The 27,181-nt window shown below is 46.3% G+C and overlaps 1 long non-coding RNA gene across 2 annotated transcripts in view; it reads right to left on the reverse strand.

Annotated features, from left to right (window-relative positions):
• Nucleotides 1-365: 365 nt before the first annotated feature.
• LOC111095670 overlaps nucleotides 366-27,181 on the reverse strand; it is a 33,353-nt gene continuing 6,537 nt past the window's right edge. Inside the window, exons 2-5 of one of the 2 annotated variants that reach the window (XR_005358689.1) lie at nucleotides 25,082-26,038; nucleotides 4,170-4,360; nucleotides 2,921-3,117; nucleotides 366-930 (exon numbers count right to left, since the gene is read on the reverse strand). This is a non-coding gene — a long non-coding RNA (uncharacterized LOC111095670). Of the gene's footprint in view, nucleotides 931-2,920; nucleotides 3,156-4,169; nucleotides 4,361-25,081; nucleotides 26,087-27,181 lie in introns of both variants that reach the window. The other variant, XR_005358690.1, reaches the window with a different exon arrangement.

Consider the following 27,181-nt stretch of genomic DNA (forward strand, 5'->3'; position numbering starts at 1 on the left):
CTTGGGAACCATATTTTTATTTTATTTTCTCAATAATTTACCATAAGGTGATACACCTTTCCCTTGGAATATTGTTTATTGATCACCTGATCATCAGTGACCAAGCATAGGTATATAATTTTAAATTAAAATAGTATTAAAGTCATTCAAGTTGGGACGCCTGGGTGGCTTAGCGGTTGAGCACCTGCCCTCGGCTCAGGGCATGATCCCTGGATCTGAGCTCGAGCCCCACATCAGGCTCCCTGCATGGAACCTGCTTCTTCTCCCTCTGCCTGTGTCTCTGCCTCTCTCTGTGTCTCTCATGAATAAATAAATAAATCTTAAAAAAAAAATAAAGTCATTTAAGTTAAAATGGGGGGCAGAGGTTTCAGGAACCAATAATATTATTTATTAGTCCACAAATGATCAAGACAACATAGCACCTATTAGTTTTGGTACTTAATAAGCAATAAAAAGTAATTTTTTTTGGAAATACATTGTTTAATAAGAGGGACAGGTGAGGTTTGGGAGTCTGGATTAAGAGACTTCCCTGACACGTACATGGCATTCTGAGTCGTCCGGGCTGTGGCCTTCCCAAGATGTTTTCATCATGAACAAGCTTGCATAGTAAGGGCTGTCATATGGGAGGGCCACGCTGTTCTTTGTAAGCAGCAGAAACGAGATGTGAGAAGAGGTGGGAAGGGGAGCCACCGGGCACGCTCAGAGCATGGTCTGAGGCCGATCACTTTCCAAGGAAGATAATACACAGTTGAGAATCCAGAAGCCGAATCATCTAAAAACTCTCCAGGATTCCAGTGCACCCTTGGAGAGTGTGCTTCTGTGGTATGAGGCAGGCATGCCCCGCTCGACCATCTCTAGGTGAAAGGATCGCTGATCCGCGGCACAGCTCACCTTTTTCACCTCTCCTTCCTGTGTTTCCTTTGCTAGGCTCTGTGGAAAGAAGAAATAATTTACAGCTAAAACAAACATTTTCCCCCAGTGGTGAAAATAGAGTAAATTGTACTGACGAGGTTGTTTACTCGTCGACACGATATTTTCCCAACACTCATCCCACCATGTGTGACCTTAAGAGAAGTGATATTTAAAGGTCACATCTTTAGTTCACTAATGGGCATGGCCCCGGCCAGGGTTGCTGAAAACATCCCTACAGGAAGTGTCAGGGTGCTCATGTCAGAGGGGTCTGTCACCGACAGAGGACCGCTCTTCGGGGCAGGAGAGGCAGGCCATTCCAAGCATCATTTGAGGACACCGTAACACAGTTTAGAACTAGAGGAGACAAATGTAGAGACATGACTGCTCATAGCACCGGGAGCAACAGAAGGACATGTAGAGGCAAGAATTGAAAAGACAACAGTAAAACATCTTAAACGGTCCCTCTCCTCTTTTGGAATCCAGGACGGGGGTCAAGAACACATGAGCAGCCATTGCTTCAATGCAGAAGACCGACAAGAAGGGTCCCAGTCTGGGGCGAGTTGCCTCAGTCAAAATCTGCAGGTAACTCATCCTGTCTCGTGAGTTTTGCTTTGCAAAGAGATGCCGTGAACAATTGGAAACTAAAACTTTGAGGTCTTTTCCAAACAGCTGCTCAAGCACCATTTGGAAACCTTCTTAAAATGCAGATTCTTGGGCCCCACCCAAGACCAACTGGAACAGAACTGGGGTGGGAGACAAACAGGAATCAGCACTTTTTACAGGCGACCTCAGCTTTGAAGACCAATAACTTAGAAAATCAGGCTTAGAAAAGAAAATGTGGCCCTTCAAGATTCCTAGCACAACAGTTCTAAATATTTTCATTGTTCAACCACGATAACTTCTTTATTATATGACATGCAATATGGATATATGTCACCATCATGCCAATATTATAACATCAAAAAATAGAAAAATGTAAAGGATAAGATATTTAAAAAAGGATAAGATATTTTTTTTTAATGTATAAATCCTAGTATTCTCTTCCTACACTCGAATAGATCCTCTGGCTACTCCACACCCAACCCTGTGCATCCATTCCACTTTGGAGACCATCCACTTCCAGACAAGGACAGAGAAGAACAGGACAGAGATGAAGCCTGCAAGAGAAGTCTATAAAGAGGAAAGACTGGCCAATGGTAGAGGAAATTTTTGAAATGGAGGCTATTGTTTATACTGCTTTTTGACAGCTTCTCTGTGTCTATAAATTATCTCAGTCATTTTTACAGCCTTCTCGGATATCTGGATAGCCTTTTAACTCATTATGAAAAAAATATGACTTACTAAAAATTGACTGAAAGAGGAAAAAAGCTATCCCTTTAGAAACTGATGGGAAAGCAGACTTTTGTGGATTACCTAAAAGAAAAATATTGGATGGAGACCCTGACCCTTATTTGTCGGGCTAATACTTTTTTGAGATATTAAATGACTTTTTCTTTTCCTCCAGTGTTTTTTCCTTTCCTTTTCAAAACTCTTGACACCTTTCTCCACCCCTACTCCATTTCAAACAGTTCGGTTTGCATGAGTTCAAAAGCTCAGAACTTTTGGTTTCCCAAAGCCTGATTTCAAAATTGAAGCCAAGGCGCTTCAGAATTTCTGCTAAGGGCAGTGCAAAAGGAAAGAAGGAAATCTCTGCAGGAATGTGCCTGAAAAAAAGTAAGAATTTCTTTCCAAAGACCAGAAAACAACTCCAGGCTACGGAAACGGGGGAACCTAAAGGAAAATATGATTTGGGGATCCCTGACGAAAGGGTGGGACACAAGGGACCACACGAGCAGGAAGAAAAGATACAAGAGGCTTTGCCTGCGTCCTGGAAGTCCCACCTGAGTGACCCACCTTCTGCACACTCCACAGCCCTCACTCGGGGGGCATGGTCTGTGCCCTAGGACAATGCTGCTGTCCTTCCTACCTTCAACCTGTGAAGACCTCACTTCATCAGCAGCCAGTTTACCTGTGCTGGGCCCTGGCCGGGGGGCCACTGCCTCCTGCTGCAGCACTTGGCTCACATTGTCTGTGGACCTGAAATCGCATATTGGTGAGGAAGCTGCTGAGTGGAAGATGCTCTGTGACCCCTGGAACTGAGGCAGGTTCAGAGCGCTGCAGGTGTTTGTCCCCACAACACGTGCACAGACGGTCTTCAATCTTTCTCTTACACAGCAGGTCAGGGTTACTAGGTAATTTGAAATCTTAAAATATACCAACCAGTAATTTTAACTCTCCTCTTCTTCCCACTAAGTCCTCACTGTTCCCCCCCACCCCTCGCCCACCCAAATAATGCTAGGGAGCACATGAAATCTTTGTAGGGTCGTCTAAACAAGCTTTGGAAATCATAAAACTCAAATTATGTCTTATGTCTGTGTTCTTATTGAATAAGCCAAGACACCAGTACAATTTGGTGACACATAAGCAAGAAAATTAGGAGCCACCCATAGGGATAGTTAATTTTGCAGAGTGTCTTTGGATGAGGTTAACATTTACACTGATGAACTTTGGGAAAAGTAGATTGACCTCTGTAGCAGGGGTGGGCCTCATCCAACCAATTAAAGGCCTGAATGGATAAAAGAGTGGTCTCTCCAAATAAAAGAAAATGCTCCAGTAGGACATCTTTGTCCTGGCACTATGCCACTGGCTCCACTGGGTCCTGAGCCTGCCAATCCATATTGTAGATTTTTGAACTACCCAGCCACCATAATTGCATCAGCCATTTCTCTTTACATAGAAAAGATAGATAGATGATAGATAGATTGATAATGGATAGATAGATGGATAAATAGATAATAGATGGATCGATGATAGATGGATAGATGGATAGATAGATAGTGGATGGATAGATAATGGATAGATGATAGATGATGGATAGATGGATGATGGATAGATGGATGATGGATAGATGGATGATAGATGGGTGGATAGATAGATAAATAGCTGATACATAGATGGATAGATAGATAACTGTTGGTTTTGTTTCCCTAGAGAACCCTGGCTAATACGCCCAGACTTTCTTTTCTGTACTCCTTACATCCAAATCTATAAAATCTATCTCCAGGTCTGGGATATAATAAAAAAAAAAAAAAAAAAAAAAAAAAAAAAAAAAAAAACCTATATCTGTCCCCTTTCCTGGTAGAATTCCTGAAACCCTTGGATCTCCTGAGAGATAGGAGGGTCCTTCGTTATTCACAATTAGCCCCTTTCAAGGATACCTGGGTTCGTGCTGATGAGATGACTGGCGGGGCCCCTGGATAGCTTCGAGATGGAGACTGGTCCCCCGAGGGAACCAAGCATTGATCAGAGCGTGAGAACTTTCACCGTTTCCAGGAAAAGAAGTGGTGCCAGAGATTCAGTTCAGTCTCCAACCGTCAATGATTTAATCAATCGTTCCTGTGCAATGAAACTTGGATAGAGAAAAACAGCAATAATGAGGCCAAAGAAGCTTCTGGGTTGGTGAACATATGCCAGGCAGGTGGTGATCCTGACTCCATGGGGACAGGGGCTCCCATACTTGGGACTCTTCCGGGCCTCACACTATGTGCCGCTCCACGTAGCTGTCCACTCCACCCTTTATAATGACTCTGATAGTAAGTGTAGCACTTCCCTGAGTCCTTCCAGCAAGTTATCCAAGTGCAAGACGCATCATGGGCACCCTCAAAGTTCTAGTCAGCCCGGCAAAAAGCGCAGGGAGCCTGGAGAGCCCACAAGCCGCGGGTGTCGGAAGTAGGGCAGCCTTGTGGAACTGGGTCTTTAACCTTAGGGTCTGTGCTAACTCTAGGTAGATTTGAACGAATTGTTGGACACCCAGCTGGTGTTGGAGAATTGGCTGCTGTTAGAAAAAAAACATGTAAGTGCGTATCCCGATTCCGCCCCGAGCCTCCCTCTTCCCTGCTGCCCTTCTGGGTCAATCCATTCTCATCTCTTTCCTAGATCTCCTGTGCATTGGGCTCCTGAGTGGCCTTGTGGCTTCCTCTGTTGCTCTTACAAAACAGTTAACACTCAACCAGCAGAGTGGGTTTTTAAGAACATAAATGACAGGATGTCTGTCACTCCTTGCTTAAAATTCTCCATTGGCTTCCTATCCCTTGTCAGCTTATTCTGATTTTCAGGCCCCTTGTGATCTGACCCTTGACTAATCATCAAACTTTATCACACACCACGCCCCCTTCCTCATTAAGTCCTTCCCACGTGGCCCTCCTCCTGGTTTTGTTTATTAAATCTCCCAATCTTTCACTTCCCCTGGGAATTTATACTTATTTCTTCCTCAGCCTGACATGTTCCAACCCTCTTCTCAACAGGCCAGTCTGAGCTATTATTCAGAATTCAGCTCAGCTATGCCTTCCTGGATCATCCAAACAGGAGTGGAAATTCACCATGACAGCAGGCAATTCTAATTCTCTGCCATCCTTATCAACATCTGACATAGTTTGTATTTATTTATCTGTTTATTGTCTGGTTATACCCACCGAATACAAGCTCCATGAGAAATGGGACCTTGTCTGTCTCATCCATCACACTATCCCTAGTGCCCAAAACAGCATCTGACCCACTTGGCCAATTGATGGATATCTGAAGACTGAGTAGTTGAAGTAAAGCTTCACACAGGAGGTAAAAGACCAGGGGCTTACTGATTTCTGAGCTAATTTACCAGAAAACAGCAATCACTCAGCCAATTGTGTGCTGTAGCATCTGACTGGCATAGGGACTCAAGTTGGGAATAAAACTATCTCAAGGATTTGCCCCATGAAAAGGGCTGTTTATTAGAGCATCAGCAATATAAACAAGTTCTAGAAAACCAGACAGGGGGGCCAGCCCCAAACAAGGTCACTGGCAAGTTTCCTTGCTGAGCCCAGTGCGTTCACCACTGTTCCCATGAAAACCATTCATTTGGCAAGGCAGTCAGCCTCCCGTCTCCTTGGGCACTAATTGCTCTGCCTGGATAGACAATTTAGCAAAATGCACCACTCTCAACACAGCGTAAAGGAAGGAGAGAAAAGAGGGTCTGGCTTTTCAAAAGTACAATGTGCTCCAGTAAAAAGAACACATGGAAAGTAATCCCAAGGGAGGACGATGCTCCCAAGTGGGCATGAATGCCTCAGATGAGGCATCTGAGACCAGGAAGGGGCTTCGGGGCCTTGGCCTCCGTGTTCTCTGGGAAGCCCGGAGTCCCTGCAGCTCTGGTGGGAAATGAAGAAGTATGGCATTTCCCAAATCTTGCATTTGAAAATAGCAAAGCTTTCTCCTAAAACAGACAGACCCTGACTGCCATCCGCTGGGTCAGCTTGTTGCTTAAAAGCAAAGGTACGACTTGGCAGGTACTGACACTCAAAAGTTCGATTTCCGTTCTTAATGTGGTCGGCACCTAGCGCCCACGACTAACTGGGCATGTTTTCTTCTCAGCATACGTCAGGGACATCTCACATTTCCAACGGGAGACACGTGTACAATGTCTAGGTAAAGACTTTGAAATAGCCATAGCTTTTTATCCAGTAATTCCACAACCAGAATTTTACCCTGGAAGGAAACAATATGGAATGAAGACAAGGATTTGTTTTTAGGAACATCCAAAATCTTGAAACATTGTGAACAACCTAAATGTCCATCAATAAGGAAGCAGTAAAGAAAATTACAGCATGTGACCGTGATGGGATGTCATATAGTCGTTAAAAATTATATTTATCAGGAACTATTAAAAGCACACTTGTGCTCTAAAAAATTCCACCATGCTTCCAAAAGGTTCACAGAAACACTGGTTAATCCCAAAGAATTTTTGGATTTCTTCATATCCTTTCTTCTTCTTCTTCTTCTTTTTTTTTTTTTTTTGAAATCAGAGACGTTGACATGATCATGGTGTTGGGAGAAGTTGGTTGGAGAGGAATGTAATCCTCATGTAAATCTATATCCACCCAAAAAACAAACTCTTCTGTCCTTAGAATAGAAGAAGTGCGGCAGTGGGATTTGTGCATGTTTCTTCCTGCCATGTGCTGATCCTACACTTACAAACTATTTCTTGAGCAGCTGCTAGGCAGCTGGTCCAGCCTCCTGAGATGGGTAGGGTAGAGAGGAAAGAAATGGGGAAAAAAATGAATAAAAACTCCACCGAGGCTTCTACACCATCCAGACTCAAGGTGGAGTTATGCTACGTACCATGATGGAGACCATCATTTTAATTTCCATAGATAGAAACCCACGTGGTCAGGTAAATGCTTAGCTTCGTCTACCTGATGGTCGGGCTCCAAAGGCCTATGGGTCTGACAGTCGGGCTGACCTAAATTTCCTTGCCCTAAAACAGGAAATTGGGCTAGAAACTCAGTTAGAAGCCACATGATGAGGGTTTAGAAGCCTGGAAGATGACAGACTTTGAGACAGAGAGAAAAATATCTCATTGATTTTCCAAAAAGCCACCAGAAAAACCTGTTGCTCAAGCAAAGCTTAATCTATTAACTTCCCCTAATAACAGTACTTGACAGAACAACACTTGACAGAGCTTAGCAGTGTCTCAAAATGGAGAAATTGGGAAAACACACACGTGGAGTCTTGAAACCGGGGTGTCCTTCCGACAGGTCTCGCAAGGCGGGGATCTGATGGGGACTGGCCAGAGCTTGGGACATATGAGCTGTGGTCGATGGGGACAGGGAGGCAGGGATTTCAAAGAGAGCCCTGGAGAGCGGGCTACTTGGTGACTCGCATCTGGTCTTCCAGGAAAGTGTTTTCTGGAGTGAGTCATGAAGATTTCCGTCATTGTGTTTTGTTTTGTCGTATTGTGTTTTGCTTTGCTTGTTTTGTTTTTGTTGAATCGTCATCAGTGGTGTTTTGCACACAGACAGGAAAGTACACCTAACTCCAGGTAACGCAAGGACAGGAAAACGTGCTTGGTCCCAGGGTTGTTTAACGCGGAGGCAGGAGATGACACTGGTTTCAGCGCTCACCAAGATGTATTGTGATCACCGGCTGTGGACTCGGCACCCTCCCCTGCGGTCGCCCTGGAAATCTTTGGTAAAATCGACATTGCTCGCTAACGCCTTGTGAAGGGCTTTCTTCGGTGGCCACAAGGAAACGTGGCGTCCTGCTCCAGGTGTGTGTAGTCATCGGAGATCGCCCTTGGGACACTCGTGTTCATGAGGAGGTGGCCTGTGTTCTTCAATGGCATGTGCCCGGTGCCTACCGTGACGCCCCGCAGCTGTGGTCCGAGCCAGCGCCAGACGGAAGACAGGAAGGGTGTGCTAAGCAGATGAGAAGGGACGGGGGCCAAACGATGCAAACGAAGTGACGCCTCCTGGGCTCCCAAGTACTGAGGGGGGGTCTCAAGAATTGAAACCATCCTGGCTAACGAGCTACCCTCCAAGGGATGAGCAGAAAGCCAGCCAGGTAAGAAGCGGGCTTTGTCTGGCAAGACAAGAGGAGTTTTTTGGTTTTTGGTTTTTTTGTTTGTTCGTTTGGTTGGTTTTGTTTTTTTTAGGAAAACAAGTCTAGCTAAAATACTCAGCTTGAAAGAGAGAGGAAGGAGGAGGAAGCCGAGTAGAAGGCCGACCCACGAGGTAAAGGAGCCTCGGAGAGAGCGTTCAGAGTCCGCGGAGCCAGGAGTGGAGCCACACGACCCGGCCCATGGGCCCACGAGCTACAGAACACGGAGCTGAGGGCGGACGAGTCATCAGGCGTGCAGAAGAGCCGAGAACTCCAAAGGGCCAGGGTCCTGACCCGGAGACGGTGAGGGCTTTGAGAACCAGGAGCATGAAGCGGGCGAGGAAGGGTGCGGAGAGCTTGGGGCGGGCTGGACCCTTCACACCTGCGGCCGTGGGGGTTCTGGCTCTGGAGGGAGCTAGAGATACGAGGGCGAGGCTTTTGGAAGAACGACAGAGAGGATTGCAACAGCCACCCCACCTCAGGCACCTCACCCGGAGAGGTAGGCGCTGCCCGGCCGCAAGGGCAGGAGGAGCAGTAGGCCCTGGCCTCCCCCAGGAGGAAACCCACCTGTTCTCAGCCGTGCAAACTTGAGGCACGTGCAAGAGCACTTCTGGTCCTTTCTCAGGCCACCCCTCCAGCGTCTACACGGGGCCCAGCTCTCTCTCCCACTCTCCCCGCCCTTCCAATCTCTGCGCAAGGCCTCGTGTGTTCCCCAACACGTGTTGCCAGTCAGGGCTCAGGGGTCCATGTCCCCGGGTCCCCTGTAGAGGAAGCTCTTATGGCTGGGGGCTGCCATCTGTCTCCCACACGAGTAGATAGAGGTCTTCCAGACTCTTCTGAGCGAGGTGGCCACAACACGACCCAAAATCATTTATTTGGCTGATTTGGAGGATTCTCAACATAATTCCATGCTTCATTGTGATTTAGAAATACCCTCTTCTTGGGGCACCTGCATGACCCAGGTCGGGCGCCTGACTCGGTTTCAGCCCAGGTTTTGATATCACGGGTGGTGGGAAAGAGCCTCCCTGAAGGGCTCCCTGCTCAGTGGGGGTCCCCTCGAATACTCTCTCCCTCTGGCCCTCCCCCCACGCTCTCTCTCTTTCTCTCTCTCTCTCTCAGATACATAAATTAAACCTTAAAAAAAGAAAAGAAACCCTTGCCAGGGTTTCATGTCAGAACATGGCTTCAGGCTGAGCTTCCAAAGGCCCTGTATTTGTGTCTGCATTTCTAGAATAGTACTGACAATGCGTCTACACCCAGCATCTTCTCAAACAAATCTACTGATGGCAATTTGGGGAAGTTTCCTTATTCGTCGATGCCCTGAGCATCCCTGGTGTTCTCTATCTTAGTGTCCTTTTCAGAAAATGAAGCTGCATCCCTTGGCTGATATTTGTTTTTAAACCAAGCTCAGATTCTGGAATCTTTTTTAAGGCACTGAAATTTCATGCAGGGATCCTTACCACATGCCTTGAACTTCATCCATCTGAGACGATAAACATTCTCACCCCTCCTGCTCATGGATGGCTCCGTTTGCAGAGGGATCCATGTAACTTGCAATTGGTCGTGATTTTAGGCATTGACATTGTATTTAGTCTATTTATTTTACTGGATACCCAACTCTAAGGAATATTTGGCAATTAATACCTTCAATGTTGAGTCCCACAGCTAAACAAGTTAGATTTATAGGATGATATTGTCTGGTTTAATAAACTCTACTACATTCAATCCAACTTACAAGAGGTTTTACAAGTCCTTAGTCATCCCCAGGAAAATAGTTGTTTGGTCTATACTAATAGGTCCACAGCATCATGGCCTAAACGGCTGATTTCCATTAGACTAAGCAAAGGCATATAAGTACTAATTTTTAACAGATACATTTCAAGCTCAACAATGCACATGAATGAGTCAAACAAAAGCAATATGAGTGCGGGTATTATTCAGGGTTCTCCACAGGAGCTGAACCAATAGGATATATACGCATAAATATATATGCATGTGTATACGGAGTCAGTATATACGAGGCTTTTGAGAAATTTATTGCAACGAATTGGCTTACGTGACTGTAGAGGCTGGCAAGTCTGAGATCCATATGGCAGGTGGCAGGCTAGAAACTCAGGCAGGATTTCTGTGCCTCAGTTTTGAGGCCTAATTTCTTCTTCATCTAAGAAACCTCAGGTTTTGCTCTTAGGGCCTTCAACTAATTGGATGAGACCCACCCCAATTACCAAGGGCTATCCCCTTAAAGTCAGGTGATGATAGATAACAACCACATCTACAAAACACTTCCACAGCAGCATTGGATTCAACACCTTGGTACGCCGGCCTGGGAGGGTTGGCACTCAAGGTGTGGCAATATTTCCTGGTTCACGATATCATCCTAGATCTGGGGTCAGGAGAGGGTCTATCAGATGGAGGAGGCCATTACCAAGACGTGGAAGCCAGGGCTCCTGTTTTTCAAGAGAAGACCATCTAACAATCGAAACTGGCGATCCTCGAAGATTGCCCACGCACATAAGCTAAAACCACTCAGCCATAGAGAGAGACATCCCTGTAGCGACAAAACCCAACACGGGTTACTTCATTGATATTAGTCCTTTATACACGTTTACTGTCAACAGCCAATTATTACGCCTTTTGATCAAACCATACCACATTCATGAAAGACGTCAATTATCTCCTTCCTAGTTGAAAAAGCCTCAGATTATACAGAGTTTAATTCTATCCAGGATATGCAGTAGTTTCCTGTTGTCAAAGTACACGATTATTTTTTAACTTGATGGTACTACATAAAATAATTATAAAGAAAATTCTGGTTCACCAGCTTCCTGAATATGCTTCCTTAATGGTTTTGCCATACAAAAGCTCTAGAAATAAGAACATTTTTAAAAGGATAAGGAAGTTCCTAGAAATATTAGAATCACTTTTATTCTAGCTCCTGTGTTTCTTCTACATGTTAGTTTCACCTCCTTTTTATTCTCTCACATTAAAAAAAAAATGAAATTACCCTTAGAAAACAGAGCTATCGAAATCAAATCTCTTGTTTTGAGCTTGGTGATGGGCCATCTCATGTGCAGACGTCGGTAGGCTCCCTTGCCCAGTTGTTTGGTCAAACAGCAGTTTTGGTGTTGCTGAGAAGGTATTTATGGATGTGATTAACATTTAAATCAATAAAGATACTTTGAGCAAAGCTGTGTACTCTCCATAAAGTGATGGGCCACATCCAATCAGTTGGAGGCCCTAAGAGCAAAGACCGAGATTTCATCAGAAGAAAGAATTCCCCTAAAACTGGAATGTAGAAACCCCACCTGCTTGAGGCCTGATGCTCTGCAGAATTCAGACTCAAGACTAAAACATCTTCTTACCTGAATCTCCAGCCTACAAGTCTACTCTACCAGTTTCGGTATTGCCAGGGCCCCCAATCACGTGAGCCTATACCCATCAATGAATCAACCAATCAATCAATAGACAGATATAGATGATGGATAGATGGATAGATAGTTGTATTTAAGTACATATGTATGTGTGTATGTATATTGTTTCTCTGAATTAATATACAGCTTCCCCCTTAGATTTCTCGTAAATATTTCCCATTTTTAAAACAAAAAATAGGGCAGCTCCGGTGGCCCAGAAGTTTAGCACTGCCTTCAGCCCAGGGCATGATCCTGGGGTCCCAGGATCGAGTCCCACGTCAGGCTCCCTGTGTGGAGCCTTCCTCTCCCTCTGCTTGTGTCTCTGCCTCTCTCTCTGTATGTCTCTCATGAATAAATAAATAAAAATTTTAAAATATAAAATAAATTAAATTAAAAAAATAAAACAAAAAATACAGGGACGCCTGGGGGCTCAGGGATTGAGCGTCTGCCTTTGGTTCAGTTCATGACCCCAAAGTCCTGGGATCGAGTCCTGCATCAGGATCCCCGCAGGGAGCCTGCTTCTCCCTCTACCTGTGTCTCTGCCTCTCTCTGTGTGAATAAATAAATAGAATATTTAAAAAATAATAATAAATAAAATAAAACAAAAAATACAATTTATTGTAACAAAAAAGGCTCCATTTATATACTTGTTTTTTACAGTAAATTATATAATATACCTCAATGGCACCAGGTGTCTTAAGTTTTAACCCGAAAGGTGTGAGATATATGGGTTTTTCCATTTTATTTCGTGCCTTCAGGGACCCTCACACCTGCCCATTCACAGACTACAGTTGGCAGGACTGGATACCCTGTCGTCCGCCCAGGCGCTGGCTTCTAGGCCATGGGTCCTGGTGGGAGTGAACAGACGCCAGTGCTCGGCCTGGCTCCTGCGTGCCTAGGCCCGAGGGGATCAGAACATGCTGAGGCCGAACCAGGGGACCAGAACCTCCCGGCAACCTGGGGTGGCCCCTGCGACTGCTGAGGACCGTCCTCTTAGTGCCTCAATCCGGGTGCATCTCCTTAGCCGTCTGAGAGGCGCCGCCGTGGTCCAGGGACCAGGGCAAGCCCAGCACGCATTTAATGAGGTGCCCCTGAGTCTCCTATGCGGCTGCCTTATTGATAAGGTTTTGCTGAAATGGGTAAGATTTGCCCTGTTGCCAAGGCAACGTGCCTGCAGGAATCGCCGATCCATACACCTCATTCTGGAAAGTGGTCCTTGCAATTTAATAAAGAGGAAACAAATGTTGCTGCAGCCTCACATCAGATGGGGGGGTGGGGGGAGAAAAAGCAAGGGGGGGGATGATCACATCTGAGGAGGGGGTGGGGTTGGGGACCGGAGCTGCCCACGTTACCAGCAGGAAACCAGTCCTAGGAGGAGGACAACGGGTGCGGGTCTTCTGCAGCCTTCGGCCCTCCTGCCTCCCCAGGCCAGCGCGTCCCCTGCCACCTTCCCGCACCCTTCCCAGGTCACCCTGTCCCCCAGCTCGGGTCTCAGGTCTGGGTCTGCTGTGGCTCCGGCCCGTGTCGCGCAGGCCCCCTGATCAGAACCTGTCCCCAGGGCCGCCAGGGCCGAGGGAGCCTCCGGCCACCCCGCTGCCCTCTGGGTGCCTTCACCCCGTTATCCGAATGACAGTAACGGATTTCTTCACTCCCGGCCGCCCCGCTGGAGCATCAGCCCTGGGGAACAGATGACAAGTGTCTCCTTCACTCTCTGCCGTCCGCGCCGCCAACAAGGTCGTTCCCTCTCCAGCAAATTCTTCGTTAATCAGCAAAGCCGAGCTCCCAACCTTCAACAATTTCAGTTAGGGACAGACGGCCGGGTCCCTGCAAAGACCCCGGCGCCCTTCCTGCAGGAAACGGGCTGCGCACGGCCCCGTGTGCGTGACAAGAGAGAAGGGCCTCACCGCATCGGGGGACCTGCCCCACAGCCCTGCACCCGGGGAGGGGAGCAGGACCCCACAGGCCCTCAGGGACCCTGCACCCGGCACCAGCCCCACGGCCCCTGCACCCAGGGAGGGGAGCAGGACCCCACAGGCCCTCGGGCACCTGCACCCAGGGAGGGGAACAGGACCCCACAGGCCCTCGGGGACCCTGCACACGGCACCAGCCCCACAGCCCCTGCACCCAGGGAGGGGAGCAGGACCCCACAGGCCCTCGGGGACCCTGCACCTGAGCACCAGCCCCACGGCCCTGCACCCGGGGAGGGGGGGTCAGGACCCCCACAGGCCCTCGGGGCCCCTGCACCCGGCACCAGCCCCATGGCCCCTGCACCCAGGGAGGGGAGCAGGACCCCACAGGCCCTCGGGCACCTGCACCCAAGGACGGGAGCAGGACCCCACAGGCCCTCGGGGACCCTGCACCTGAGCACCAGCCCCACGGCCCTGCACCCGGGGAGGGGGTCAGGACCCCCACAGGCCCTCGGGGCCCTTGCACCCGGGCACCCAGGGAGGGGAGCAGGACCCCACAGGCCCTTCAGACACGAGTTCAGTACGAATTGATCTGCTAGTCAGTGAGCAAAGAAAAAGTCAGTATCTTTTTATTACTAATAAATCCCAAATAAGCTCCTAACTGGGGACCAGGGAAGTACTAGGTAAGGAGCTGAGAAGCAATGGTTTTGCCTTAAGGTTCTGGGGCCTCCTCGGACCTCCTCGGTTTGGGGGGGGCCGAGCCTCACGTCCTCAGCGTAGGCACCGCCACGCGGCCGTCCTCCCGGGGGTGCACGTGGGGCTGGGACTGGCCACCCACCAACTGAGGTCGTCCTCACTGCCTCAAGTCGCAGGATTCAGCGCTGTCCATTGCCAACAACAGCAAATCGGCTATTTAAGTAGAAAAGGGATTTAGTCAAGGATGATAGGAGCCCCCGGAACCTTCAGCTGAGTCTATAGCCCGGCTGTGTAACCAGGCCCGGGACCGATGTTGCACCGTCCAAAGGCCCGAAGGCCACTCGCGTCTTCCACAAGCCAGAGCCCGGGCCAGCAGCTGCTCCCCACCCCGAGGTGCCACCCCTTGCAGCCCCGCTCGCCCAGGTGCCAGCCCCGCAGCCACCAGAGCCCTGCGTCCGTCGGTTACTCTTCCTAAACCCGCGTCCAACATGAGCGTGTCATTTGTGGACACTGGGTCCCCTGCTTCTGCTGATTAAGCAAAGGGCACTGTCATGTGGGTATCAATTCTGGAAATTTTAATTTTTTTTTAATATTGCATTAAAATATTTTTTTGCTTACTGATTTTTTTGGGGGGTTCTCCCTTAAATTTGTCCTCTGAGGTGCACGCCTCACTCTTCTCAACTTAGCAACTGAGCCTTTGGATACGTCCAGCTTCTGGGCCTCCAGGTGGCTCAGCAGTTGGGCGCCCGCCTTCAGCCCAGGGTGTGACCCCGGGGTCCGGGATTGAGTCCCACATCGGGCTCCCGGCAGGGAGCCTGCCTCTCCCTCTGCCTGTGTCTCTGCCTCTCTCTGTGTTTCTCTCAGGAATAAGTGAATAATTTTTTTTTTTTTTTAAGTCCAGCTTCTGAACTGAAAGGTGATGTGGTGCAAACAGTGAGGGCGCTCAACGATGGCCATGCTCTGGGACTCGGCTAGCCCGTGACCTGACCCGGCAAGGGAATTCGCAGACCTTGAGATGGGAAATCATCCTGGACTATGTAGATGGGCCTTATCTCACCAGAAGAGTCTACGTGGCTAGGAGGCTTGAGGGTCAGAGCAAGAAAGAAGGACATGTGACGAAAGCAGCAGAGGCCAGAGGGAAAGGCTTGGGGACTCCATGCTGCTGGCTTTCAGTTAGAGGAGGATGCCTCAAGCTAAGAACACAGGCAGCTTCCAGAAGCCAGAAAGGCAAGGAAACAGATTCCGGAGACTCCAGAAGGAACACAGGCTTGCTGCCACCTTGATTTCACCCCAGAGACACAGATCTTGCATTTCCTGTCTCCAGAACTATGACTTAATAGACTTGTGTATTTTAAGCCACTGAGTTTCTGGTTATATACATATATATTATGTACTATATTTTTAAAATATATATGTGTGTGTATATATATATATATATATATATATTTTTTTTTTAGAGAGAGAGAGAGTGTGCGAGTGGGCAGGGGAGGCGGGAGGGGCAGCGGGACAGGAGCCTAAGGAGACTCCACTGTGTGCAGAGCTGCTCCCAGGGCTCGACCTCACCACCCTGAGATCATGATGGAGCCAACATTGAGTCGGGCCCTTGGTCGACCGAGGCCCCGGGCACCTCTGTGGGCATTTCCTAAGCACAGCAATAGAGAACTAACAGAGGTGGGACGTCCCGGGCGTCTCAGGGGTGCAGAAGGCACAGCACGGTGGGAGAGCCCTACGGGGGCAGCCTGGGAGGCCCAGCAGTTTGGTGCCACCTTGGGCCCAGGGCCTGATCCTGGGGACCTGGGGCTCGAGTCCCATGTCGGGCTCCCCACATGGAGCCTGCTTCTCCCTCTGCCTGTGTCTCTGCGTCTCTCTCTGTGTCTCTCATGAATAAATAAACATCTTAAAAAAAAAACAGTCTCTAATGCAAATACAGGTTATATTCCAACAGTTTATTTGGAATTCACCTCATCACAGTAACAACCTGCTGGGTAACATGTAACACCTACGGCAAACTCCAGGGACCAACACGGACAGAGCGCTGTCGTGGTAGTAGGTGCCCGGGTCCCCCTCAGTGAGGGGTCTGGGCTGCCCCGAAGACGACTTCAAGAGCTCCTGGTGTGACGTGTGGGAAACACGTCTCTGTGTTTTAAGCCACTGAGTTTCTGGTTATATACATGTGTCTGGTTATATACATGTGTCTACTCACAGGAGAGAGTCTGTGCCATACAGAAGGCTGAGCGAGCTCAGGCCAGGTTCAGGGCTGCGGGGAGGTCGGCTTCTCTGAAGGCAGAGCTAGGAGTGGACGAGGGAGGGACAAATATCTTCTGGGGACGCATTTTTCAATAAGGTTAATATAGGTCACTAATGCCTTTCAGGTGGGTGGGTTATTTTGGGGACGTGGGAATAAGAGGAGAAGGGGGCGCCAGGGTGGCTCAGTCAGTGAAGCGTCTGCCTTGGGCTCAGGTCATGATCCCGAGTCCCGGGATCAAGCCCCACGTCAGGCTCCCTGCTCAGCGGGGCATCTGCTTCTCCCTCTACTTTTGCTCCTCCTTGCTGTTCAGGGGCTCACTTGCTCTCTAAATAAATAAATAAATAAATAAATAAATAAATAAATAAATAAATAATAAATAAATTCTAAAAAAAAAAAAAGAAGAGGTGTTATATGTTCCATCAGGCCTGACAAAGGGCAAAAGCAGATGACGTGTGGAAATGCCCACACCCCAGGGTCCCGCGCTTTTACAACCACCCTCAGGAAGAGGCAGCGAGAGCCCCGGTGCTGGTGCAGATCCCCCCGAAGTCGGCTTCTCATCCCTGAGACCTGAGCCCCCGGCCACGAAGTGCCCCATTAGGCTCAAAGTATTCCTTTGTTTCTCTCGTCTCAAGTAAAGAACCTCATCTGGAAGGTGGGCAGGGGAATAAGCCTAATCCAAAAATCACTCTAAGAGAAAAGACTCTTAAAAAAAAAAAACACACATTTAGTTTATTTATTCATGAGACACACACACAGAGAGGCAGAGGGAGAAGCAGGTTCCCTGCAGGAACCCCGAGGGGGAACTCGATCCCAGGACCCCGGGCCCACGGCCTGAGCTGAAGGCAGATGCTCAACTGCTGAGCCCCCCAGGTGTCCCAAGACTCTTTTTTTAAAAGAGATTTTATTTCTTTATCTGACAGAGAGACAATGAGAGAGCACAAGCAGGGGGAGCAGGAGAAGCAGGCTCCCCGCTGAGCAGGAGGCCCGATGTGGGGCTTGACCTCAGGACCCCAGGATCGTGTCCTGAGCTGAAAGCAGACACTTAACCAATGGACAGGGCCACCCAGCCGCCCCGAGAAAAGACTCTTGAAGACGTGCATGCGCACACGCTCACACAGAGCACCTTCTCGAGGTGTAAATCTGAACTCTTTGTCCTACAGCCACAACCACACACAACACGATTCCAGAGGCTAGAAAGCTAACGGTGGCCCTCGGTGTTGTGCAGCCGTGGCCCTGAAATGAAGACACAGCTATTTTGTCTTGCAGAAGTGGAGGCCATACTGTGTGTGAAAGCGGCAGGTAAACGAGGCCTTGAAAATTGTTACGTCCCTAGTCCTCCGCCAAGAAAATACAGACCTACAGGGCTCCCTGGGGCTGGGCTCTCTTGAGCCAGAGCTGGACCCACACGGCAACACAACCCAACTCAACAGGTCTTGTGTGTGTGTGTGTGTGTGTGTGTGTGAGAGAGAGAGAGAGAGAGAGAGAGAGCACGAGCGGGGCCCTGGGAGAGGGGAAGGGCAGAGGGAGAGAGAGAATCTCAAGCAGACTCTGTGCCAAGCATGAAGCCTGAGGTATGACTCAACCTCCCAACCCCAACATCATGGCCTGAGCCAAACTCAAGAGTCAGACGCTCAACCAGCCAAGCCACCAGGCGCCCCAGGTCCTGTTACTTTTACCTTTGACCCTTATCCCTAAAGCATCTCCTGCTCTCCATTCCCACTACACCACCAAATCCAAGTCATCACCACCTGACGCCCAGACCAGTGACTTCCAAACTTTTGGATCATGCCTGCACCAATAAAATATTTTTGAACGCATACACACCCATTATGTATGTTGATCTATTTCTAAATAACATATGGATGGTGGCATTTATATATTATGCATTATATTACATAGAAATAGGAGGGTTTTATTTTATTTTATTTTTATTTTTATTATTTTATTTTATTATTTATTCATGAGAGACACAGAGAGAGAGAGAGGCAGAGACATGGGCAGAGGGAGAAGGAGGCTCCATGCAGGGAGCCCTGCTAAATCGCTGAGCCACCCGGGCTGCCCGAAATAGAAGGTTTTAAAAAAGACAGTGTAACATGCACGTATGTAATGCACGCTTAGACACATACACGTACACATGCACGTGCATATATATATATATATACATATATATCCGTTTTATGCACATGCACATCTATGCACACAGGGCCCTCTAATACGTTCTTTCCTCGGTCTAAGGGATTATCCTGCACCCGCTCTGGGCTGTGTGCACTGTGCACTGAAGCCACTGGCCTCGCTTACTATGATTCCCTCATAATCGATTTCCCGACTGCCATCCTTGTTTCCTATTACCCATTTCCTATAGAAAAATTAAATTAGATCATGTCACTCCTCTGCTTAAAACTCTCTGATGCTTTTCATTGCATGTAAAACTTGTATTACTTCCTCTGACCTACAAAACTGTCCAGGATCTAGAAGCTGCCCACTTCTCTGAATCTCTGTACCAGCTTTTGTCGCATGGACCTGCTTTCTCTTCCTCCAACATGCCAAGCCCACGTCCGTCTTGGGGCCTGCGAGTCGGCTCTTCCCTCGGCCTCTCTCCGCCTCAAATGTTCTTCCCTAGGTCTCCACGAGCCTGACTCCTTCTGGTCTTAAGATGTCAATTAAGTGGCCTCTCTTAAAAACGACTGTCCCTAGCACCCTCAAGGAAGATGCTGACTCGGCCACTGCCCAGCCCTTCACTTTAAGGTGATTCTCAGCCTGGCATCTGCCTGCTCTACGATGCTCCTGTGTGTGTACGTCCATGGGAGCCTAGCTGTTGTGTATCGTCAAATAAGAGCAGAGAACTCCTCTATCCGTTGGCTGTGGCGTTCGACTCCTAGTAAGCCCGCAGCACACAGTCACTGAATTAAATTAACAAAGCAATTTATTAATCGAAATTCGGTGCACTCTTAATTTGAGGTTAGTGGAATCATGTAGAGTACAGTTTCATTAAACCTATTTTTAATTATAATTCTTTCTTGCAAGCAATCTATGAGATAAAAAAGTAGGTGGCTTCATAGAAATAGCCTGACAAGAGCTCAGATTTCTTTGAAACACCTACAACCGAAGGAGTGTGAAGCTAACAAGAGAATCGCAGTTTTCCAAAAATAAACATTCTTTTAAAAGCAGGCAACCCGCCATGCTTTGTAATGGGAGCTCTAAAACCCCGTTACCGGGCCCTTTCTAGGAAATCTCTGTGATGTGCCTATTATCCAACAGTCTCTAATTGGCTATGTTCTTAAAGGGCCTTAAATAAATAACAGGCCTTATCTGATTTGAATTGCATCCAAAGGTTGTCATTTGAAGGCGATAACGCTCTAGCGAAAGATAGCACATTGGGGAAGGAATGTTGAACTTTTCTCTGCTCTTCAACAAGAAACCGGAGAGAAAAAAGTTAACTCCTACGGGCTGGTTGAAAAGATCTGAGTGTTGAGAGAACCAGCCTTGTCGATGCTAATATCCAAACGAATTGTTAACAGGGTCAAAGCCATAAATATCCCACAATCCTCCAACGTCGGACTCTTGGTTATTATCCTTGCAGACAGGATTCCCATTCAAGCCCATGAATTGCATGTGGTATGAAGTAGAATGAAAACCGAATACCCCGATCCGCTCCAGGCAGAGTGTATCAGGCAGAGGTCGAGGTGCCTCGTCTAATTTACAGACACAAATGCAAACACGCATGAGCACACGCCTCATCCAACAAAAAAAGTCAGGAAAGTGTTTGGTGCGGTTTATTGACATTTTGATATGCATTTACATCAGTGTCCTAACAGTGTCCTTCCAGAAATACTGGTGTCTGTCGCTTTTTTTAAAGGTAGAAGAAAGTATCTTGGCCCTCTGCCAAAAGCATTTTGATACTGAACATGGGGTTAAGGGTGGTATTTTGGTCTTAGAACCCTATCTCTTTCCCGAAATCGTACCACTGGGTAGCCATGTACTTGCTCTAAGTGTGTCGTTTTGGAAAGACAGCTCTACCCAACCAGGTGACAGTTTTGCCCTCATCCTCAGTTGGATGGAACCATGAACAGGAACAGACTCAGGAACTTCCACCTGTCGTCTGGAAACACAGACACACCCACACCCTCATCCACCTTCTTTTGACTAACAGCTCAGATAATGCTACTGAATTCAGTATCAATTTCTTAATTATTCATCCTGACTATGCTTTGGTGAAAACAAAGACATTTTTATCTCCCTCGCTTTCTCACATTTTCCTTCAAAAGAAAGATCTTGTCAGAAACTGTTATGACTTGTTCGAAATCCAGTGCCTTTTAGCAAGCGAGGTGCTACTCGGAGCACAGCCTGGGAAGAGCTTCGACGCTCCATAAAGCAGCAGCCTAGACGGGACTGAGTAGACTCCGCCAAACATAAAGACAGAAAAGGAAGGGAAATTTGAAGCGGCGTGGAAAGGACGCGTGGCCTGCCCGACGGCCTGCAGGCTCCCCCTTGCTCGCCCAGCGCCGCCGACAGCCCGCCGTGCAGATGGGCCATCTCAGGCCTACCGATGAGCTTCTTAACCCTCCTGCCCCCCGCCTTGTCCCTCGCGGGGAATCTGCTTTTGGTTTGTAACTTCGGCACCCACCCGTGTGTCCACCACAGGGTCAATGCTGAGGGTTGATGATGGGGGCGACCCGTAGCCCGGGGGCGGACGGAAGCCGACTGGTCACCGTGTAGAAGAAGCCAGTCTGAGTGATGAGGCCAGTACAGAGTGACTGAAGTGAGAAATGGGAAGGGTGAGCCCCACTGGGACTTGGTGCCTTGCATACATCTGTGTCCTCACCCCCGCCTTCCTGGAGCTGTACAAGCCTTCCCGAAAATCCCCCCTTTTGTCCCAAGGTATGGATTAATTCAACTTTTATAATTTTCCCATGAGAAGGGTTCTGAATACTCCAGTGTGTGTTATGATCGGTGTGTCTTTGCTGGTAAGACAGGGAGCAAAGTCCTTCAAGACTGTTCTCTGAAAGTTCTTCAGGAATTTACATTTTCTGCTCTCTAGCATCTGACACCCTTCAAAACCTACTAACTTCGTATCTCCTCCATACTTTCCTCTCATTCTCTTAAGCCTCTTGCTATCTATGAAACTTTGGCCAATTTTCTAACCCACACGGGGCTTTCCATTTCCTGGAAATCTCTTAGAATTTAGAAGGCAAACCACAGAATTTAATGTTTGGTTATATATTGTATTATTGACTTTTCCCTCAAAATGTCTTGCCTCCTCCAAAGACTAAGATATAGTCCTTTGGTCAATGGTTTCCAAATCCAACCGCATGTCAAAATAACCTCTGATGCCTTTTGAAAGACTTCTAAAAAGAAATGCAGATTTCAAATCCTCATGTTGGATTTATTGACTAAGAATTTTAGGGAGTGAGAGAATATCAAGTTAACAAGCTCCCCAGATGATTGCTGCATAGCTAAGCCTGCACAGCTCCACAGACTCATGCTGGGAACATGCTCAAAAAGGATTCCTTTTTTTTTTTTTTTTTTTTGATAAAATGAACAGACTCTTCTAATCTGTCCCATTGGTCTTGCTTGGAAGTGATGGTAGATACTACAGAAATAGGAACACAAATAGCATAAATCTAAACAACTGGAGCTCTGACTGTATAGAGCTGATTTAGTCGTTCCTTACATAGTTAGAATTAAATTCTGTACATGTGCTGGGTAGAGGGATGGATAAATATATGATAAAACGCAGTAAAATGCTTATGGTACAATATAGGAATATAGATGGTTACATAAAATTATTTCAAATTTACTGTAAGTTTAAATGTTTCATAATAAAATGTCAACAAAATGAAAAAAGAAATACCTATACATCCAGAACATCTGAACTACCCAAAGGTCGTTTTATTGGATTATATTCCTTCTTCCTTCCTTCCCTTATTATCCTAATTCTTGATTATGGTCACACACACACACACACACACACACACACACAATCTTAAAAGAAGAAGCATTTGTCATCAAGCATATGTCTTTTATTTTTTATTTTTTTCTTATGTTTAAATTTTTAAATGTTTAATGTTAAGAACACCTTTATTCAGAATACTAATTTAAGTTCCTGACTTCATTCAAGATGCACCAATTCCCTTGATTCTAAGTAGCATAACACATGAGCCCCTTAGCTCCCAAGACAATCCAAACTTATAAACTATGTTCCATCTGATCTCTGCAATGTCAAGGCTGGTGCCTCACTCTGATATCAGAGTAGAAAAAGGAAATACTTAAATACCATGAATGTCCTGTTGATCTGTGCTGCTATAATTTTAATGAGAACCCAGAAAGCATAAGCACTTATGCCTTATTTTTTAGCAAATATTTCTGCTTCGTTCACCATTATATTAACCAAGCAGACACTTAGTAAATAATGCTTTATACAGTGCAAACATCCTTTATACTCTATCACTTTAAACACAGCAAAACTTTCCCCAAAGTTTATTTTTTCCCCAAAGTTTAAAGAAACAGTATCTAGGCATTTGACTCTAAAATTTGAACTTTAAAAATGAATAAAGTAAAATTTTCAAATTATAAAAGCATATTCTGTGAAAATAAAATGTCTTCTTCTCTTCATTCAATCCTAGGACAGCTTTTCAAAGGTATGAGTTGTTAATATTTTCAAGCATATGTCTTTTATACGTAAGCTTAGTTGGTTACTTTATGAAGAAAATATTTTAATCCTACAAAGCATCAACTTTGACACTAGGGCTATCCATGCTGCTTTAGATGCTTTTTGTCACAAACTACATAAAATAATTCCACACTAAAGGCGAAAATATTTTAAATATTTTGAGGAGTTCAATAGAAGAAATGACAAAGTAAAGAATATATGAATCATTCAAGCTGTTCAATACTACTTTAGCATCAGCAGCCCCCCCCCGAAGTGATAAGTTATGGCAGCAGCAGATACATTTTGATAGATAATTAAATTTAATATGATGTAAGTACTTACATATTGATCCAAGACTGAATATTTTCTATTGCCAGGTCAATAAGTACATACATCCCATAGGCCAAAAATGGCCAGTGCCAAGAATGAGCAATGTAGCAAAACGGATAACTATTATATGAGATCAGATAAGTACTGTATAATATCTGAATAGCTTAGAGTGCTATTTAAAAACCAGTGAGAGAAGGCGTGAAGGGGCTCTCTGGAGAGTTCACCATATGCCTGTGGATTTATACTGTCTTGACTATGTTTATGAGTAGACCATATTAGTGACCATATTCTAACCATAGTGTAGAATCAAATATGTTCTCCCAACTAAAATATTAGTGGTCATATCTTTCAATCTCACTTACAACATGGTTCTAACAAAAAGGTACACGAGCCAGCAAGTTTCTACCCTAAAATGACTCTAATACACCTTTCTGTCACCAAATACTCACCAGTAGAGAGTACTTTCCTACCAACAAACTAAGTTATTTACTCTTCCTCAAACACACTTTCTGATCCTTGTCCTTTGAGTCTTATTGCCCCTTCCTACCTGGTACTGCAACTCTCCACCCTGCCTTCACCTCCACCAGCACTTTTCATACCCATCTGATCGACTGGTTCCTTCCAGACCACTTCACTCCAGAGTCACGTCTCCCGCCCCTGGATTTCTCTGATGCCCATGCTGTGTGCTTCTTGTCTGAGAACCAATGAGAACGTCTTTCTGTCTTACATTTTCTAAGTCATCACATATGATTCATCTTGCTTTGAATCCTTTCAGAGAAGACTTTGAAGTTTCTTTGCGAGTCCCACAATGTCTTACCACTGAAGACAAGACAGCAGTGCTCACCTGTTGCTTGATTATTTATTTATTTGTTTATTTATTTATTTATACAAGAAGGAATAAGGAAGAGAGACCTGAAAAATAAAAGCCAACTTCTACTAAGTGTTCACTATCTGCCAAGTTCTTACTCTTCGTGCTGCCATTTGCATATCATTCGATCTTCTTCATACCCTGTGATATCCTGTATCTCTGGAACTGTCCTCATTTTGCAAAAGAAGTCATGTTCCCTAAAGAAAACTTGCTCCTCTGCACCACTGAGCTCTCCCCCAGCCCATTCGCCCTCAGGGTTGACTTCAGCCTTGCCCGGGGCTTCTGTTGAATGTTAGCAGTTCTGTTCTACCTGAAAATCTGGTTCAACTAAAAATGGTCTTATCAGCTGGGTTTCTAAGCCATGGGGCAAATACAAGTAGCCTGCCCTATCTGTTCCCATTTAAAGATTTGTGGTAAAAAAAAAAAACAGTAAAAATATCAGTATCAACAATAGGAAGGCAAACAATTTCAACTTTTAAGAGAATAAAATATTAGAATATACATGATATTTAGCATAAGGCAATATATTTGACAACTAAAACCAATTTTCAGGATAACCTCAACTTAAAAAAACAAAAGAAGAAAATATGTATTTGATTGGCGAATAAATACCTGTGTGTTTCCTGCAATAACTGGTTCAAACTCCAACGCAACTGCAAGTTCCGTTCATCGTGCTTCAGCCTGCAGCCTAAAAATGCACCCAAGGAACTTAAACTATTCTGAAAAAGCATAGTCGTAATCATTAACCGTTTCCATCTTAAGGCAAAGTTATTCTAGGCTCCAGAAAGCCACACAAGAAACCAAAACTCAACTGTAGTCATAAATATATGGCTACAGGAAGAGCCTCTAAAAACTAAACTGACTTAAATGAATCGCTCTCTCCAGCTCTCCTTTAGGGGATATCCTAGGACATTCATAACTTATAAGAAAATTAATTATGGAACAATGCATCCAGGAGTTTCCCAATATTCACATAAAAAATTAACATCAATAATGATAGTGTTTCTTTCTACAGTACCTGCCCCTGGCTGTCCCAGTTAATTAAAGCTTACACAGTGGCTTTAGCCGTAGGCAATCCTTTGAATCACACACCCTACCCATGTCCTCTGTGCCCAGAGATGTTGTGCTGACAGTTTTATTTCCCCGATGAACCGAAGTGATTGAACCGAAGAATGGAAAACCAGCAGTCTTCACCGGGTCATTTTCCCCTATGGTTTCTCCTTTGGTGAAGAGGTAACTACTATCTCTGGCTGCCTCAAAAGAAATTAAGAATCAGTAAGAGGTCAGTGCTTGACAGGAATATGTGCTGAAGTGACAACTCAAAAAAGAGGTTTTGAGAAATAATTTCTGAGCCAAAATTTGTTTATGCCTAAATGATGCATTAGGTCATTGCAATTTCATAGATGGTTTAACTGATTGCAAAGCTGCATAAGGAGGGAAGGAAGGAAGGAAAGAAGGAAGGAAGGAAGGGCCACAAAGCAAAAATCGGTGATGACTCAAATTTGCAGACTGTTCTTACGCCGTTGTAGACAGCACATCAGGGCAGCAGGTCTCTGAAGCCAGGTCAATCTTTAAAATTGAAGAGAAAGGCAGAAAAGATCATGTCTGCAGTAGAACCTAAAAATTAAAAAGGGAGTTAAGGGCAGCCCGGGTGACTCAGCGGTTTAGCACCGCCTTCAGCCCACAGCCTGATCCTGAGGACCCGGGATCGAGTCCCATGTCGGGCTCCCGTGCGATGGAGCCTGCTTCTCCCTCTGCCTGTGTCTCTGCCTCTCTCTCTCTCTCTCTCTCTCTCTCTCTGTCTCACGAATGAATAAATAAAATATTTTTTAAAATAAATAAAAATAAAAAAATAAAAAGGGAGTTAAAGGGGAAAGATGGATCAACCACACACCTCAGAGGAACAGAGGTAGAGATGCTGTGTAGATCTAGCAGCAATGAGGCTAGAATGATTTCCGTTTCTATTTGAGAGAATGAAACAATAGCCAAGGTAAACTGAGCCATGATGGCTTCAGCTACATCATTCCCAAGCCCTGTAAACTGACTTGTCACTTTGACTGTTCAGCTGTTACCGGGCTTCTTCAGTTAAAGCTGGGCAGTACCTGAAGTAGCCATCAGTACTATCTTGCCAACATCCAGATAGCGTGCTTCGTGGTACCACTTGGTTTGGGTGAGTCATGTGACCAGCTCTAGCCAGTGAGTTGCTGGAAGTCTTGTAGCTGCCAGCATGGCACCGCCAAGGCTCTCACATACGTACCACAAGCAGCAAAGCTCCATCGGTCTGGATTGCAAAGTGCGATCAGGGATGATGCAGAGCAGAGCCTCTATAGACCCACAGGAGACACGTAATATGAGCAAGAAATAACCCTTCGTTGTTGTAAGGCGTAGCAAAGCCCAGCCCCACAGGACCTCAAAGAGTAGTTCCCAACCAGCAGCAACAGCATCACCTGGGACCCTGTGAGCAATGCAGATTCTCAACCCCCTCCCCAAGACTTATGCCTCGGGGACTCAGGGGCTTGGGCTCAGTCTCTGCCTTTTAACCAGCTCTCTGGGTTACGCTGATGCTCGCTGAAGTTGGGACGCCAAGACCTACCAACCCATCCTTCTGCCCACAGAGACCCAAGACCCTCCTCCCAGGTGGCAGATTATGAAGAAAGCAAGACTTAGTCTGATTTCTGACAAATGTGGCAACATTTACTAGTGAGCAGGTGC

The sequence above is a fragment of the Canis lupus genome, chromosome 4 (genome assembly GCF_011100685.1).
Source record: "Canis lupus familiaris isolate Mischka breed German Shepherd chromosome 4, alternate assembly UU_Cfam_GSD_1.0, whole genome shotgun sequence".
Classification (NCBI taxonomy): domain Eukaryota; kingdom Metazoa; phylum Chordata; class Mammalia; order Carnivora; family Canidae; genus Canis; species Canis lupus.